This window comes from Mirounga angustirostris, unplaced genomic scaffold (assembly GCF_029215605.1).
Source record: "Mirounga angustirostris isolate CCGP_5_RB_7025 unplaced genomic scaffold, mMirAng1.0.hap1 SCAF_12, whole genome shotgun sequence".
Lineage (NCBI taxonomy): Eukaryota > Metazoa > Chordata > Mammalia > Carnivora > Phocidae > Mirounga > Mirounga angustirostris.
In genome coordinates, this window is record NW_026991720.1 from 25,557,117 (window position 1) to 25,573,819 (window position 16,703).

Consider the following 16,703-nt stretch of genomic DNA (forward strand, 5'->3'; position numbering starts at 1 on the left):
TTGCCTCACTGGGGACAAAAGAGCCGGGGATACCATTTCTCTCCCCTATCCCCCAGCACAGGTGCAGAGAAACTGGCTGAGGGTGGCTAACCTGGACACTGGCTCTTTGCTGTGCTTTACTCCAAACTCCACATCCATGTGCTTTGGTGCAATTGCCCTCCTGGGACAAACCTACACCAGTCCCAGCGAGGCAAGACCCTTCCCCAGAGGAACAGCATGGGTCTTTGCCATGCCAGGTCCCTAACGTTTGGGGTTTTAAAACTCAGCCAGCCTGCCTGGGATAGGCAGGCAGACATCCCAGACACAGACAAGATGAAGGCAGTGAGCTGAGGGATACCCGGGACACATGAAGGGAGATTGTGCTGCGAGGCAGGCAGACATCCCAGACACAGACAAGATGAAGGCAGTGAGCTGAGGGATACCCAGGACACATGAAGGGAGATTGTTCACTCTCCTGTGAGGGCTTCCAGGAGAACTGCAGGTGTGAACTCCCCTCTCCAGGGATGAGGGAGCTAGCTGGCACCATTTTCCTCCCCCACCCATTAGAATAAACTAACTTCAGTGAGCAGCACAGCGCCAGCAGTGGCAGCCTAAACCACTTACACCAAGCCCCACCCCTCTGCGTTCTGCAGGTGCTACTTTTCTAGGGCAAGGGTGCCCGAGAACCAGAGCAGGGGACCCCTCTCCCAGAAGACCAGCATGTCTACTGGTCTACTGACAAGTATGTCACCCCCCACCCTCCATGTCTACTGACCATGAGTTCTGCAAAACTTCAGCTTCACTGGAAATAGCCTCAGGTCTCTTTTAACAAGCAGACCAGAGCACATCTAGTTAAAACCTGCCACACTCTGGCCAAGGTCCAAACGCTCCCCACTGCAGGCAAGGAGAAACCCACCAAAATCAACAAAAGCAGGCCAACACCAAGACATATTGTAGCAACAGAAAACACAGATAAGGCATGAATCCTAAAAGCAGCAAGACAAAAGAAATCCCTAACTTGCAAGGGAAGACAAATAAGGCTAGCAACAGATCTATCCACAGAAACTCGACAGGCGAGAAGAAAGTGGCATGATATGTTCAACATGCTGTATAGGAAAAATATGCAGCCAAGAATACTCTACCCAGCAAAGCTGTCATTCAGAATAGAAGGAGAGAGAAAGAATTTTCTAGGTAAACAAAAACTAAAGGAGTTCATGACCACTAAGCCAGCCCTATAAGAAATATTAAAGGGAACTCTTTGAATAGGAAAGAAAGACCAAAAGTGACAGACTAGAAAGGAACAGAGAAAACCTACAGAAACAACAACAAAACAAATAATAAAATGGCACTAAATTCATATCTATCAATAATTATTCTGAATGTAAATGGATTAAATGCTCCAATCAAAAGACAAAGGGTATCAGAATGGATAAAAAAAAACAAGACCCATCTAAATGCTGCCTACAAGAGATTCATTTTAGACCGAAAGACACCTGTAGATCAAAAGGGGGATGGAGGAGATGGAGAAATATTTATCATGCAAGTTGATGTCAAAAGAAAGCTAGAGTAGCAATACTTATATCAGACAAACTAGATTTTGAATCAAAGACCATGACAAGAGATAAAGAAGGGCACTATATCATAATACGGGGTCTATCCAACAAGAAGATCTAATACACTATGAAACTTGAAGTCAACCACCAAAAAAATTTGGGAAGACCACAAATACATGGAGGTTAAAGAACATCCTACCAAAGAATGAAGGGGTCCATCAGGAAATTAGAGAAGAAATTAAAAATACATGCAGGCAAATGAAAATGAAAACATGACAGTCCAAAATCTTTGGGATGTAGAAAAAGCTGTCATAAGAGGGAAGTATATAGCAATACAGTCTTACCTCAAGAAGCAAGAAAAATCTCAAATACGCAACCTAGCCTTACACTAAAAGAGCTAAAAAAGGAACAGGCAATAAAGCCTAAAGCCAGCAGAAGAAGGGAAATAATAAAGATCAGAGAAGAAATAAATGATATAGAAACAAACAAACAAAAACCCCAGTACAACAGATCAATGAAACCAGGAGCTGGTTCTTTGAAAGAATTAATAAAATTGACAAACCCTTAGCCAGATTTATCAAAAAGAAGAGAAAGGCCCCAAATAAAATCACAAATGAGAGAGATCACAACCAACACCACAGAAGTACATACAATTATAAGAGAATATTATGAAAAATTACATGCCAACAAATTGGGCAATCTGGAAGAAATGGATACATTCCTAGAAATATATAAACTACCAAAAGTAAAATAGGAAGAAATAGAAAACTTGAACAGACTCACAACCAGCAGAGAAATTGAATCAGTAATCAAAAATCTCCCAACACACACAAGTCCGGGGCCAGATGGCTTCCCAGGGGAAATCTACCAAACAGTTAAAGAGGAGTTAATACCTCTTCTTCTCAAACTGTTCCCAAAAATAGAAATGGAAGGGAAACTTCCAAATTCATTCTATGAGGCCAACATTACCTTGATTTGCAAACCAGACAAGGACCCCACTAAAAATGAGAATTACAGGCCAATATCCCTGATGAACATGGATGCAAAAAATTCTCAATAAGATACTAGCAAATCAAATCCAACAGTACATTAAAAGAATCATTCACTACGATCAAGTGGGATTTATTCCTGGGTTACAATACTGGTTCATTAATCACAAATCAAAGGGATACACCACATTAATAAAAGAAAGGATAAGAACCATATGATCCTCAATAGATGCAGTTAGTTCACTTTCATTGCTATATAGTATTCCAGTGTGCAATTTCTACCATAATTCATGTATACATTTCTACTGTAGATGGACATTTGGGTTGTTTCCAGTTTTTAGCCATTTGAATAGTGCTGCTATAATCATACCTGAGTATATCTTTTGATGAACATATGCACACATTTCTGTAGCTATATTCCTAGAATTGGAATGGTATGTCATAGGATGGGCATTATTTTCAGCTTTAACCAATACCAAAAAACCACATCACATTTAGGACAGATAGCTCTGGGCAACCTTTGGTTTGGGATAGCTTTCTTCCAGTATACGCTAGCACTCTGAGGAAGAAACAGATAAATCTTCATGGAAACACTGGCATTTATTTACTTCACAGAAAACCTGAGGAAGCTTTATTATAGTATTTTTATCTCATAACAAATATCAGTTCAACAGAAGGGAGAATAATTTGGCAGAACAGTGATACATTAATCAAACTGTTGAGGAAGTATCTTTATAATGCCAAATCTTAATGTGACCCCATAAGTCAAATTAGCTCATGAATAACACAATGGAAGTAAAAGATTTACACATAGTAAAAGAAAATACATACAAGTAAAAGAATATATAAGAAAATAACATATAAACAAAAGGCAGAGAAACAAGCCTTTTATCTCCTCCCTTGGACTCCCAATTTCATGTACACTTTCTATTTGTTCAGGGATAATAATTTTCTGAACTTTTATAGACACAGATAAAGATAAGAATTAACCAAATGCTTACTTAAGAAAGTGCTGACAAGATCAAAGAACTCAAAGAATCAGTTAAGATATATCAATAATTTTTTGGAACATGGAGTTAACTTGGATAGTGGCAGCCATCTGCCTTGAAAGTAAATTATTTATCCCTTTAGCAATTCATGCATTGCGCAAGGCAGCAACCTGAAGTATTTACATAACAAATAGAGCAGCAGTTAATAATACACAATTTAAACCACCAAGCATGTTTCTAATTACTGTACAATAATTTCAGGGCCACTATATTCAAATGCAATCAGTCTTACAGGGAGTTCAAAATATTTCAGAATCTGAAATGATGATCTTACTAAAAATGCCAGGTAACAGTAATGGCAGCATTACTTTGGTGTTAATCCTTTCTATCTACAATCAGATCTCTTGAGCTTTAAATGCCCTACTGCAGACATCTACACTCCCACAATCAAGGCAGAACAAGATAAAGTTAAGTTGAAAATCTATCAAACATTTTGGTATGTTATGTAAGACTGGAATTAACATTTACAATATCATCAGGAACATGTAATTTTGTTTTCTGAAACAATGTTTTAATCCAGAATGTTGCTAAATTATGTTTAAAAAAAGAAAACAAGCAAAAACATTACTTGTGTAAGGCACCAAAATACTAACATTTTATGTGGAATACTGTAACTATGACAAATCTGCTATATAATTCTAATCTTCTCTTGTTGACATAAAAAAATTAGCCACCGAGAAATCACAAAAACACCAAAGGAATATTGGAAAAGAAGCATATTATATAACTGAAGAACTTGGAGCAGTAGGAGAATTTTCATTTATTTAAGCTTCCTGGGAAAAGTGCAGACAGTGCGGGGTCTGCTACTTCGAAGGGTATGATTGAAGGGACGGGGGCAGACAGAATTTTAGTGAGACAATTAGGCGCTGTAGTGGCAGCCTTTTCTTCTGCATCATACAGCAGTCTAAAATAAGCGAACCAATTACAGTGAGTGAAGCCACCAACAAAAAAAAAGGCAAATACTGTATGATTCCATTTATATGAGCTACTTAGCACAGTCAAAACTAGAGGCCAGGAAGCAGATTGGTGGTTTCTTCTTGGCGGGGAGAGAGGGGTAAACAGTAGTTTAATAGATGTAGAGTTTCAAGATGTTTCAAGATGTTGAAACTTTCAAGTTTCAAGAGTTTTACAAGATGAGTTACAGAGAATGATGGTGGTTATGGCTGCGCAACATTATGAATGTGTTAGTACCACTTAACTATGCACATAAAAATAAGATGGTCAACGTTATGCTATGTGTATTTTGCCACAATGAAAAAATAGGATAAAATAAAAAATAAAAATAAAATAAAATAAATGAGCCCATGGAGAAAGCTACATTTTTCTCTGATTTCTGGCACCCACATTTCAATAACTGATTGGCTGCTGGTGAGAGCTGAGGACTGTGGGAGTTGCCTAATCCAAACACATCATGTAGGGGCATCACAGTGGCAATGTTGAAAGGTGCATATGGTGAAGATAAGAGTCAGACTTGCTTACAGACCGGGTACAGTGGTTTAACTTGAGAAAAGAGAAATCATAAGTATAGGTATAGCCTTACAAACTGCACATTATTACATGAATACGGCACAGCTTAGTTGGATGGCTGAGGTTCATAAGCAATAGAGAGTTTAGTGATTGTACCTGAGATACTTTCCTGACACAACATATTGAGGTTATACCATGGAAGAGTGACAGTTAAACATCAAGAGGTCTCATAATCTCCAGGCATTTTAGCCTTCTAGCTTAAGGCAGCAGCAGAATATTTTTCCAGCTCTACTGATTGTTGGGGAACAAAACAGCCAGCCAAAATGAATTCCAAGGCAAGGGAAAATGTATATATTAACTGTAGATAGCTCTAATTAGGTTATGGTGGAACTGGTCTTGGCAAAATTTAAGAACATAATAATAGATGTCATTTATCAAAAGTTGATCAAGTGATAATCACTAAATTGATGCTTATTACTACATGCATCGGCAAAAACAATTTTGAAATTCTACTTGCTGATATAATATTTAATTGATTTATACATATTATAAAGTTAATTTAGTTGAAAATTTAGTGCAATTGATACTCTCCCTCCTCTCCTCTTTAATTCCACGTTAATTACAATATTCTTCTTAAACCACTGACTTTCTCTTATATACTTTGCATCCAATCTATCAGTATGTTCTGACAATTTTACCCCCTAAATCTTACTTCTTTCCTTCTTCATTGCCATATCATTAGTCAAAACCATCATCATTGCTTGCCTAGATTACTGTAATACCTAACTGTTCTCAAAGTTTCAGTGTTCATTCATTCATACTCATTATCCAAACAAATGCCTATTTTAAAAAACGGACTGCCACCAACATGCTTCAAATATCTTATAATTTTGCTATTATTAGGGATAAAAACCTGAGTCATTTACATAACTCATAAAATAATCATTCATGGTTTAGTTCCACAGATAGCTCCACACTTTTTTTTTAATGCTTTACTTACTAGTTTAATTACCAGTGTTCAGGATTTTCTCCTGAAGATCTTTTTTTCTCCCAAACTTTATTGAGGAATAATTGATATACATAATTACATATATTTAAAATGTACATCTTGAAGATTTGATATACATATGCACTGTAGCATGGTTATATTTAAAATGTACATCTTGAAGATTTGATATACATATGCACTGTAGCATGGTTATACCAAGATCAAGATAATAAACACTTCCATTACCTCACATAGTAGCTCCTTTTTTGTTGTTGTTTGACAGTGCTTAAATTCTACTCTCATCCTGTAGATAATTTATTCATATTGACAAAAATATACTGAACCCACACCATGTGTCAAGCACTCAGCTATGGCATTCTTAAAGATGAAGAAAACATGATCCTCAATATTTTAGACTTTTCATCTAGTACATGTAAACAATTACGACAATACAATGTGTTAAAGGATGAAAACAAGGACCGCAGCTATGTAAAGGTCTCCAGAGTAGCATAGAGCTATGAGATTTCCAAGGAAGGTGATAACTGACTGGGTAGTGAACGGTGAGCAGAAGCTTTTCAGGCAAAAAGGACAGAAAATGACATTCAAAGCAGAGAAATATCATATGGATGTCAAAGTGTGTGTCATCATTTTGTAATAGTCAGCTAGGAGAGTTCAGAATCTCGAACTTAATGAAACCACTAATGTGGGTTGAGAGGAATGAGACAATAGAACCAAATTGTTAAATGATTTGTCTACAAGTCACTGTTAATGCTAGGATTGTACCTTCTAAGTAATGATAGTCCACTTTTAAGTGAGAATGAAATGGTCAGATAAAAAATTTCAAAGTGCTCTACGCAAACAATGAATCATGGAACACTACATCAAAAACTAATGATGACTGGTGACTAACATAACATAATAAAATAAAATTAAAAAAAAATTTCAAAGTGCTCAAGTTGTGCATCTCATAGACATATAAAACAAAATAAGACAAATAAAATAATTAGGTAGTTCCTTGCCAGGCCTGTGATACTTAGTGAGGTACAGGGAGTAGAACAAGTGTAAAGAGGAGGGAAACATGCAGATGCATCTCATTCAGAACCTTTCCTTTCTTCCTTCCCTTCTTTCCTCCCACTTCCCTCCTTCCTGCCCCTTCTCTCCTACCTTCCCTCTTTCCTTCCCTTCTCCCCTTTTTTCTTTAATTCAACAAATATCTATTTCACACTTTCCACATGGCCAGTCATCATTTTAAGCATTGGGAATCTAAAATTTACCTCTGGGTAAAGGGAGGCAAAAAATAAACACACAGATAAAGACATTATAGACCCAGCTTCCAGTTCAATGCCTGAGTTTTAATCTCTGTGTAACATCTGAGAATGAGAGCTTTGGGGTAAAATGATTTTTTCAGTCTCATTTCTACCACTATCATGTGACCACATGTAAGTTATTTAATCTCTCTGGAGTTCAGCATCCCAATATGTAAAAGGGGGGAGGGTATCTGTACTTCCAACATATGTTTGATTATTAAGTGATATGATATTTTATCTTGTGTCTGACACATCTCAAGTGCCCATGTTAGTTACTGAACTAGCTATTCATTACGTATTTGCTAAATCAGTATATTGGAGCAGAATAGAAATAAAACTAGAAAAGTATACTTTAATAAAAATTAAGAAAATAAAAAGCTGGAAGAAGGGTAACTTTCCACTAAGAAAGAATACTTTTTTGCAAACTTTTACCTTTCTTGATTTTCACTTCTTGACTTCTATCTCTTTCCAATTCTAAACTTTCACCCTCAGTCTCTTCACATGCTTTCCTTACTATTAATAGAGCAAAAATACTGTTACAAGTCCCTCCAAACTTCTGCAACTTATCAATTCATGTTTTTATTTCCTAATAATTACTGAGTTCTCTTACTCTTCTGAGAGAAATGGAGAGATTTATTTCATTTTTCTGAAAACTAGAACCCAATTAATCAATTATAAACAGCAAATTCTTTCAATAAATTTTTGGTTAATTCATTGACTTTTTAAGGATGATTTCTATTGTGTTCTATAAAAACACTTACAGACATGCCCAGAATAACACTACTTCAACATCAGATAAAGTTTTAATTTAATTAAATCAAATAAAAAAATTTAATGCACACACCTTTAATAACTGTGCTATGCAACAATATGTTTTAAGAGTTATTTGCTACAACCCAGATCAATAAGTTATTAAATACTTCCTCTTCTCCAGAAGACAAAGAATCAGCCTATTACACAAGAGAACACTTAGCTCCTCGTTTTCCTAGAAGTTCTAATATAAATATATATTATGTATTAAATATATCTATGATATCTATATTTATTAATTCTTTCATATACAATGACTATATAAACCTTTTTACATCGAGATTTTATATTTTCATATACACTGACTACATACACCTTTTTACATCACTGAAATTTATACTTTTGTTTATTTTACTTTTAGAACTACTTTCTAGCAGCCTATAAAAATATCTGCTAAAAAGTAAATTTTCAGCATTTTTAAATGAATGTATCTTCAATAACTTATGCAATAAACGTACTGAAAACCATGTTTCTATACTATAATGATACATATTAAGACACTGATTTATTATGAAGCTCATAAACTGCCAGTTCATGCATATTATAGTATGAATGGGTAAGCCAATATACAAATATAAACACGGTAAAAGCACACCTATAAAAAAAAAGTCTATACAGATAAAAGCCTTAAGGATTTCTGAAGGCTAGTGACTACATTAGTTGGATAGAGGCAAGAGGGTTATAACATTTGGAAACATAAGCCAATGGACAACATCTGAAAACACACATTAACAGATTTGGTACATGGTTTATTGATATTAAATCAAAATACATGATCTTTCCAATGTGTTGTCCCTCATTAGCAATGTATACTTCAATATGCTTTGCCAAACTGAAATGAATGTAGTATATTAACACAGCAATTCTATCAATCTCAGCAAATGAACCCATGATACACTTTCCTAGACAAAGTGTCTCTGATTTTTACTTGAAAAGAAGTTCAACTTTAGCATCCTCTAAAAGGCACAAAAAAGTACCTAATTTATAAAGAAATATGAGATCATTTATTTTCTAGATTGTATGGTCACTATTCATAGACAAAACCAGATTCTATCAAGCCTTAACTATCTACAGTTGCCTTTGAGATATGGTATTTTAAAAGTACATTTTTTAGGGGCGCCTGGGTGGCTCAGTTGGTTAAGCGACTGCCTTCGGCTCAGGTCATGATCCTGGAGTCCCAGGATCGAGTCCCGCATCGGGCTCCCTGCTCAGTGGGGAGTCTGCTTCTCCCTCTAACCCTCCCCCCTCTCATGCTCTATCTCATTGTCTCTCTCAGATAAATAAATAAAATCTTTAAAAAAAAATAAATAAAAGTACATTTTTTATTCTTTATGCTTTTAGAATTCCTGGAATATGCCATATTAAGTTAAAAATGTAACTCACTGGCTAAACACACACAGTTTTCTGATACTATTAAAAACAAAATAATCTCTTTGCTTATTTCCATTAAAAAAATAGCATCTTTTATGTTCAGAGTGCTGTACCTGGTAACAGGAGAGACATGTTGACTAGGTTAGGTCCCCCTCATATCCAGAGGGACACCACACTTCTCTCTAGCACCCAACTCAGCTGATTTCTATAACTAATGTTGTTTACTTTCCATCTTCTCCTCTAAAATACACACTTTGTGACTGGAAGTTCTGTGTCTTTCTTTTGTCCCCTATTATCCCAACTGCTTAACAGTACCTTTTTCACACTGAGAAAGTAATTATTTGTTAAAATTTTGATTGGTTTGAAAAGAGACTCGTCCCTGTCCTTGAGAGGTGTATGCATATGCATGAATGTGTCATAAGTCTCTAAAAAGGAACTGGATTTTATCAGATTTGGGGTATGGGTTCCACTTTTGTATGTGGCCATCTTGGTCAGAATGCCAGCACTGTCCAATACAAATATAACTGGTGCCATAAATGTTAGCCATGTGTGTAATTTTAAACTTTCTATTACCACATTATAAAACTTAAAGAAACAGGTAAAATTAATTTTAATGTATTCTATTTAAACTGATACATTGAAAATATTTTAATTTTACCATGTAATCAAGATAAAATGTTAATAAGATATTTTACATTTTGTATAGTAAGTCTCTGAAATGGGGCATTTTACAATTACACATCTCAGTTCAAACCAGCTACATTCAAAGTACTTAAAAGCAATATATGGCTAGTGGCTACCATACTGAAGAGCAGAGCTCTACAGTGAAAGGGAAGATAGTAAAGTAATTTTGTTCCCTTTAGTGGAAAGATCATCAAAACATTTATTTAAGTAGATAAATCTATAAAACGTTCCCAAAATTTGGAATATACTATTGGAAATCTATCATAACTCATTTTTCTCAGACTAATTGCTTGAAGTGGAGTTTTAGCCCTCTTTGGTGGCTTTGATCCCACTTTTCCATTTCTATAGGGGAAAACTACTATCCTTTATGCCTTCCTCTGCCATTTTTTTCCCTTTTCATTTTTTCAAATTATTTTCCTTCTTTCTTACTTCCATAGTAGCGAAACGAAAAGAGAATAAGGAACCCCTGATTTTGAAGATTTAATTATTGCAATTCTGATGTTCACTTCTAATGCCTGGGGCGGGGGGGGGGAATCATTCTTCACTGAAAGACTTTTTCCTGCATAACTTCTATGACAAGTTTGTTGATATTATAAATATTGTTTGACATATTGTACCCAGAAACACACTTTTAGAACTGTCTTATTCAGGAATTTTCACAAAGTTGCCCAAACTTACACTTTCAAGCAAAAGGAATGAGTTTGTGATGCTGCCTACTCTGATGCTTTTGATTCAACTTTAATTTTTTATAGTTGAACATGTTGGATTGTTTGCAGTGTTCTAATCATGATTCTTCCCAAGAAATATTGGTGTGCAACAATCCCTACTCTTATTTATCTGTGTCCTATAACGATATTTGTTATTTTTATGTGTATACTGTATGGTCATAAATCAACAAAGGCTGTTTCCTCAGGGTGCCTGAGCATAGGTTTCCCACACTAGATTTATTCCAGGGGCATCACAGAGTTTTACAGAATTTTGGCTTATGTGGTCCTTTCACTATCCCTACCTCTCTCCTTTCTCTTTTCGTTAAATTAGGTTTAGCATGCTGTGCCAAGCATAGAGAAGGATTATGTATCTCTCTTCAAAACAGCCCAGTTTTAAAAAGTATTATTAAAAGACAAAACCCTAGGCATTTTAAAATTCCCTGCAGTTTGGGCGCCTGGGTGACTCAGTTGGTTAAGCGACTGCCTTCGGCTCAGGTCATGATCCTGGAGTCCCGGGATCGAGTCCCGCATCGGGCTCCCTGCTCAGTGGGGAGTCTGCTTCTCCCTCTGACCCTCCCCCCTCTCCTGTGCTCTCTCTCTCTCATTCTCTCTCTCAAATAAATAAATAAAATCTTTAAAAAAAAAAAAATGCCCTGCAGTTTAAAAGGCTGGTAACCATCATTTCAGTTGGCCTACTTAACATAAACTGTAGCAACTGTACTATAACTGTTGTTATAGTCCTGTAAACAGTAAACAGAATACTAAAATAGCATGTATTTTGAAGTATCAAAGCCTTGAAAAGAAAGTACAAATTTTGTTTGGCATATAATCTAAATGTTATTGATTTTAGGCTAATGTTACCTGATTTCATTCTGTTTTTTGCTCCCCTAAAATTTGCATTTTATAGCTGGCTTTTGAAACATCACAATTTTAGTGTAAATAAAATGCCCCATATTTAGGCAACAAAAATGTGAGCTTCAAAGAAATTAGCTTCCAAGCTAGTACTAGAAATATTTATTTTGGTCCATGCACAACAAACTCAAAATTACCTCTAGCAAATTATGCACCTAGCAATTATACTTAGCTAAGAAACACAATAGAAAAAAATTCTAAAATAGACTCTATTAAATATTTAAATAGGTCCAACTATTTACAAATAACATTTCTGTCTTTCTTTTACTCCTCACCTCCAGTCTGTTGAATCAATAGCGTATACAGTATTTATAATTAAATAATCCTAATTATTTGAAAAAGTAGTAAGTGGAATTTTCAGCTGGGCATTTTAAAATGATAGCTGACAAATATTAATTCTAACCAGAGAAAGCAAGTCCATTTTCAATGTTGTCATGACCTTATCTGTTCTACAGTCTGTTCCAGCAATGCTATTCTAATTCTTGTAATCTCCCTAATTATTTTATAGTAACAATTTAATGATATAAGATTATTCTAGGAGTCTAAAAGAAAATAATATTTCTTTTTTATATAAAAATAAAAGGAACTATCCCCCAGCACTAGAATTACAGCCACAGAGGTACTATACTTGATCAGCTGTTCTTTGACACAGTGCAAGAAAGGATCCAAAATAAGCAAATGTGTGTTTGGGGCAAGATTCTTTTGCTGCATCACTGACTTGGTGGTGGAGTAGAGACATATGGAACTGAAAGGAAAAGGGAGTGGAATTTTACTTTAATGAATACAATGAATATGTTTATATAAGCCAAAGAGTTTTCAATGTCACTGTATGACTAATGCTGAAGGAAGACGTGTCTATAAATGACATTGGTGCAATACCTCAAGGCCATTTTATTATGTAAAATATTACTCCTTAGAAAAAATTGGACTTTCCTAGTAGGAAAAGAAAATATGCTAAAAACTGTTACTCTTACTCATGAATTAATATATTTTAGTTTCTATCATAAATTTAGGATGTAAACACCATTTTCTAGCCACCTGGCAGCAATTTTTTCCAGAGTACAATGTGCAGGAAATGTAGGCAGTCACAACTTTACTGATTCCATTCTGTTCAGCGTTCATTTTAGCAATTAAAATAGAGTTGCTTTAATAAGAACTTCATCGTTATGACCCTACCACATAAATAAGATAAACAAAAATGAGGACAGCCTTGGGTTATTTGAGGAATGGGAAGAACATCAGCAAATGACCACAAACTGAGAAAATCATCTTCTTTGGAATTCAGAAGATGACAAGGGTGACTTTTGCTTTGAAACATAAATGGTTTTTAAGGGTTTTATATGAATGTCAGGCACTGGTTTCATTATCCCATTATTGCAGAGAGTTAGCAAAAATATATTACTCAAATCTTAGAATTAGTTGTGCTTTTATACACAAATTTTGCTGTATAGATAGATGCAAATAGAGAGATGCTACTTTCCTCAAGTAGGGATTTACTGACATTAAAGATATTAGTGAAGTCAAGAACTGAAAAATAAAGAAATGCTTTCTTATAGCACACGTGCTGGTCATGAACTACTACATATATTTTATCCACAAATACTACTTTCCAGTTGATTATCCAAGATAATCTGTGTAGATCGGTTACAAGTAGTAAGCTGACACATTTTGTCATTTAGTGAGCTTAATTTGATTTAAACTCTAAGAGAACAGCGATGAAAACGCACCTATCATCAACTGTCTCAAAATTAATTTTTAGATGATTGAAAGCCTACTCTATTTCCTAAAGGGGCTAATTCCAAGGCAGGGGCAAACTTGACTACTCGCAAAGCATGAAGAGCTTATAACAAGCTCTTGGTCAAACCTGATCAAAGTAAGCAGAATGCTGTAATCATCAATCTCATTACTGTGAGAAAATGGTATAGACGTTTAAAGCTTTATTACTCAAAGTGTGGTCCATCGACCAGCAGCATGGGCAAAACCTGGGAACTTGTTAGAAGTGCAGAATCCTAGGCTCCACCCAGATCTACTAAATTTTAACAATATCCCCAGGTGACTGAAGAAGCACTAGTTAAAAGGAAAATGGCAGAGTAACAATAAAATTCTCAAATTCCCTTTGATGGTAGTATGATTTCAGAAAGAAACCCCATCAACCATAGGCCAGTAACAGAAAAAAGAAAAATTACTGTGAACATGATAAAAAAATGCAGCCAAACTGAAAAACAAGAGAAGCAAATGAGAAGACTAAAGCAGAAGGAGATCAGAACACATGTCTGGAGAGGTGGCCTAGGTGGTGGTGCTTCATACCATCTACAGATATAAAGTTACAGATCTAAACCCAGCAGAGGCTAGATATTCACTGTTTAGGTGGACAGGCCCTATGTCACTTCATGTGTGACGGAGCACCTGAGCTAGACTGCTTGGGCTGTCTAAATGGAGTCTGAAAAATATATTTGTAAAATAAAATAGGCATGTTAACATATATAAATCATTATTTCCTGTAGGGGCAGCTGGATGGCTCAGTCAGTTAAGCATCAGATTCTTGGTTTCGGCTCAGGTTATGATCTCAGGGAGGAGTCTGCTTGAGATTCTCCCTCTCTCTATGCCCCTCCACTCCTCTCTCTCTCTCTCAAATATATCTTAAAAAAAATCAACCAATCAATATTTCCTGTAAAAAATAGAGACTATGTAAAATTATTTTATGTTTAATAGAGAGAAAACTATAGGCAGTAACAAGGAATATGGGAAGTATTATTTCAGTGAGTAGTTTAAGCATGCCAAGGTCATTTTCTTGTTTGGGAGGAAGACAGATATACTTAATAACTTTAATTATTTTACGAGTGATATATAGTGTTAGAATGTTAAGTTAACCATTACCAAAAAAACTAATCAAATGAAAAATACATTGTGACATGAATGGAAGGTCAGAAATGAGAAAGTATAAAGTTAAGACAATTTATGACAAATACAAAACACAACAAGCATGGTGGAAATCAGTTTAAATATATCACTTTTCCCTAACATGGATTAAATTCACCTAAAATGTACAAAATCAAATAAAATGAAAAAGTATAAGAAAACACTAAAATTAAGTGACTCAAAACTCCAAGAATAAAAGAAGGGGTAAATATATAACAGATAAATATTAAACAAAAGAAATCTGTAAAAGAAATATTCCTATCAGAAGAAATAGATATTCAGGTAAAGGTAATAATGAGAGCAATACTATGGTATACTATATAATGACAAAAGGAACAATTTTTCAAAACTAAAAACTAATATGTTACATTAACCTAATAACAAAGCTTGAAATCTATAACAAAAAAATAAGAACAGAATACCAAGGAGAAACAAATTCACCTAGAATTTGGCAATGACATTATAATATAACACTCTAATCGTCAGATTAAAAAATAAATTTAAAAATTATAAAAATATACAAGATTTCAACAAACCAGTTAACAAACTTTATCTAATACACATTTAGAGAGATACTCTAAACATGACAGTGACCAATTGTCAATCGCACATGAATCTCTTACCAAAAATGAGTATGTTTAAGGCCAGAAAGTCTTTACAATTTCCAAATAGTAATATGACACTAGTAAAGTTTTCTACTAATAACATATCAAAATAATAAAAACAAAAAGGTGATTTTAATACTACATTTAAAACTCAGGGATGTTTATGCTTCCAGAAGGATTAAAGAGACATACTTTGTTCTATCTTTAATACTTTTTAAAGCTTTTTATCTAAATTCCAGGTAGTTAACAGACAGTGTAATATTAGTTTCAGGTGTACAACATAGTGATTCAACACTTCCATACAACACCCAGTGCTCAACACAATAAGTGCACTCCTTAATCCATACCACTTATTTAACCCATTTTCAATACTTAATTTATTATTAAAAACAAAGAATCCTGAGGATTATATATAAAACAAAACAAAAAAAATCTCAAGTGTGAAGAGAAGACAGACCAGCTAGGGACATCGGGACACAAGAAATGACATAGTAGTGAGTTCCCTGGGGTTTCTTTTTATCTCCTGTATCTCAGCACTGGAGCAGAAGAAGCAGGCAATCTGGAGATATCAACTGATTGCATACCCAAAACAATAACAAAAAAACACTGTTATATCCAGCCAAAGAACAAGGAAAAGGGACGCCTACCAAGATATAAAAGCTTTTCAGTGATAGCTACTCTGCTCCTGCCAAACATCACAGAAAAAAACTGTGACATCTAACTTATCTAATTTATTGATATACTGTTGTTGACACTTCTCCCTTATAATCTATTTCTGTAATGTCGGGACTAATGTTCTGTCTTTCATTTTCTATTTTAGTAACTTGAGTCTTCTTTTTTTTCTTTGTCAGTCTAAAGATTTGACAAATTTGTTAATATTTTTGAAGAACTACCTTCAGTTTTGATTATTTCCTCTATCATTATTCTCTTCCTGTTTTATTTACTTCCATTCTATTGTTTATCATTTCATTTCCTATGTTTGCTTTGTGTATAATTTGCTCTTTTTCTTTCTATTTTCTTAATATGGAAGTTTAGATCATTGATTGAAATTTTTTTTCCCTTGGGGTGCCTGGGTGGCTCAGTCGTTAAGCAGCTGCCTTTGGCTCAGGTCATGATCCCAGGGTCCTGGGATCAAGCCCCGCATTGGGCTCCCTGCTCGGCGGGAAGCCTCCTTCTCCCTCTCCCACTACCCCTGTTTGTGTTCCCTCTCTCGCTGTCTCTCTCTCTGTCAAATAAATAAAATCTTCTAAAAAATTTAAAAAATAAAATCTGTTTCCCTTTTATAATATAGGGATGTTGTTTAATTATGTATTTTTCAATTCTCAGTTTTGCTTCATGTATTTTGTGGTCTGTCCCTATGTAC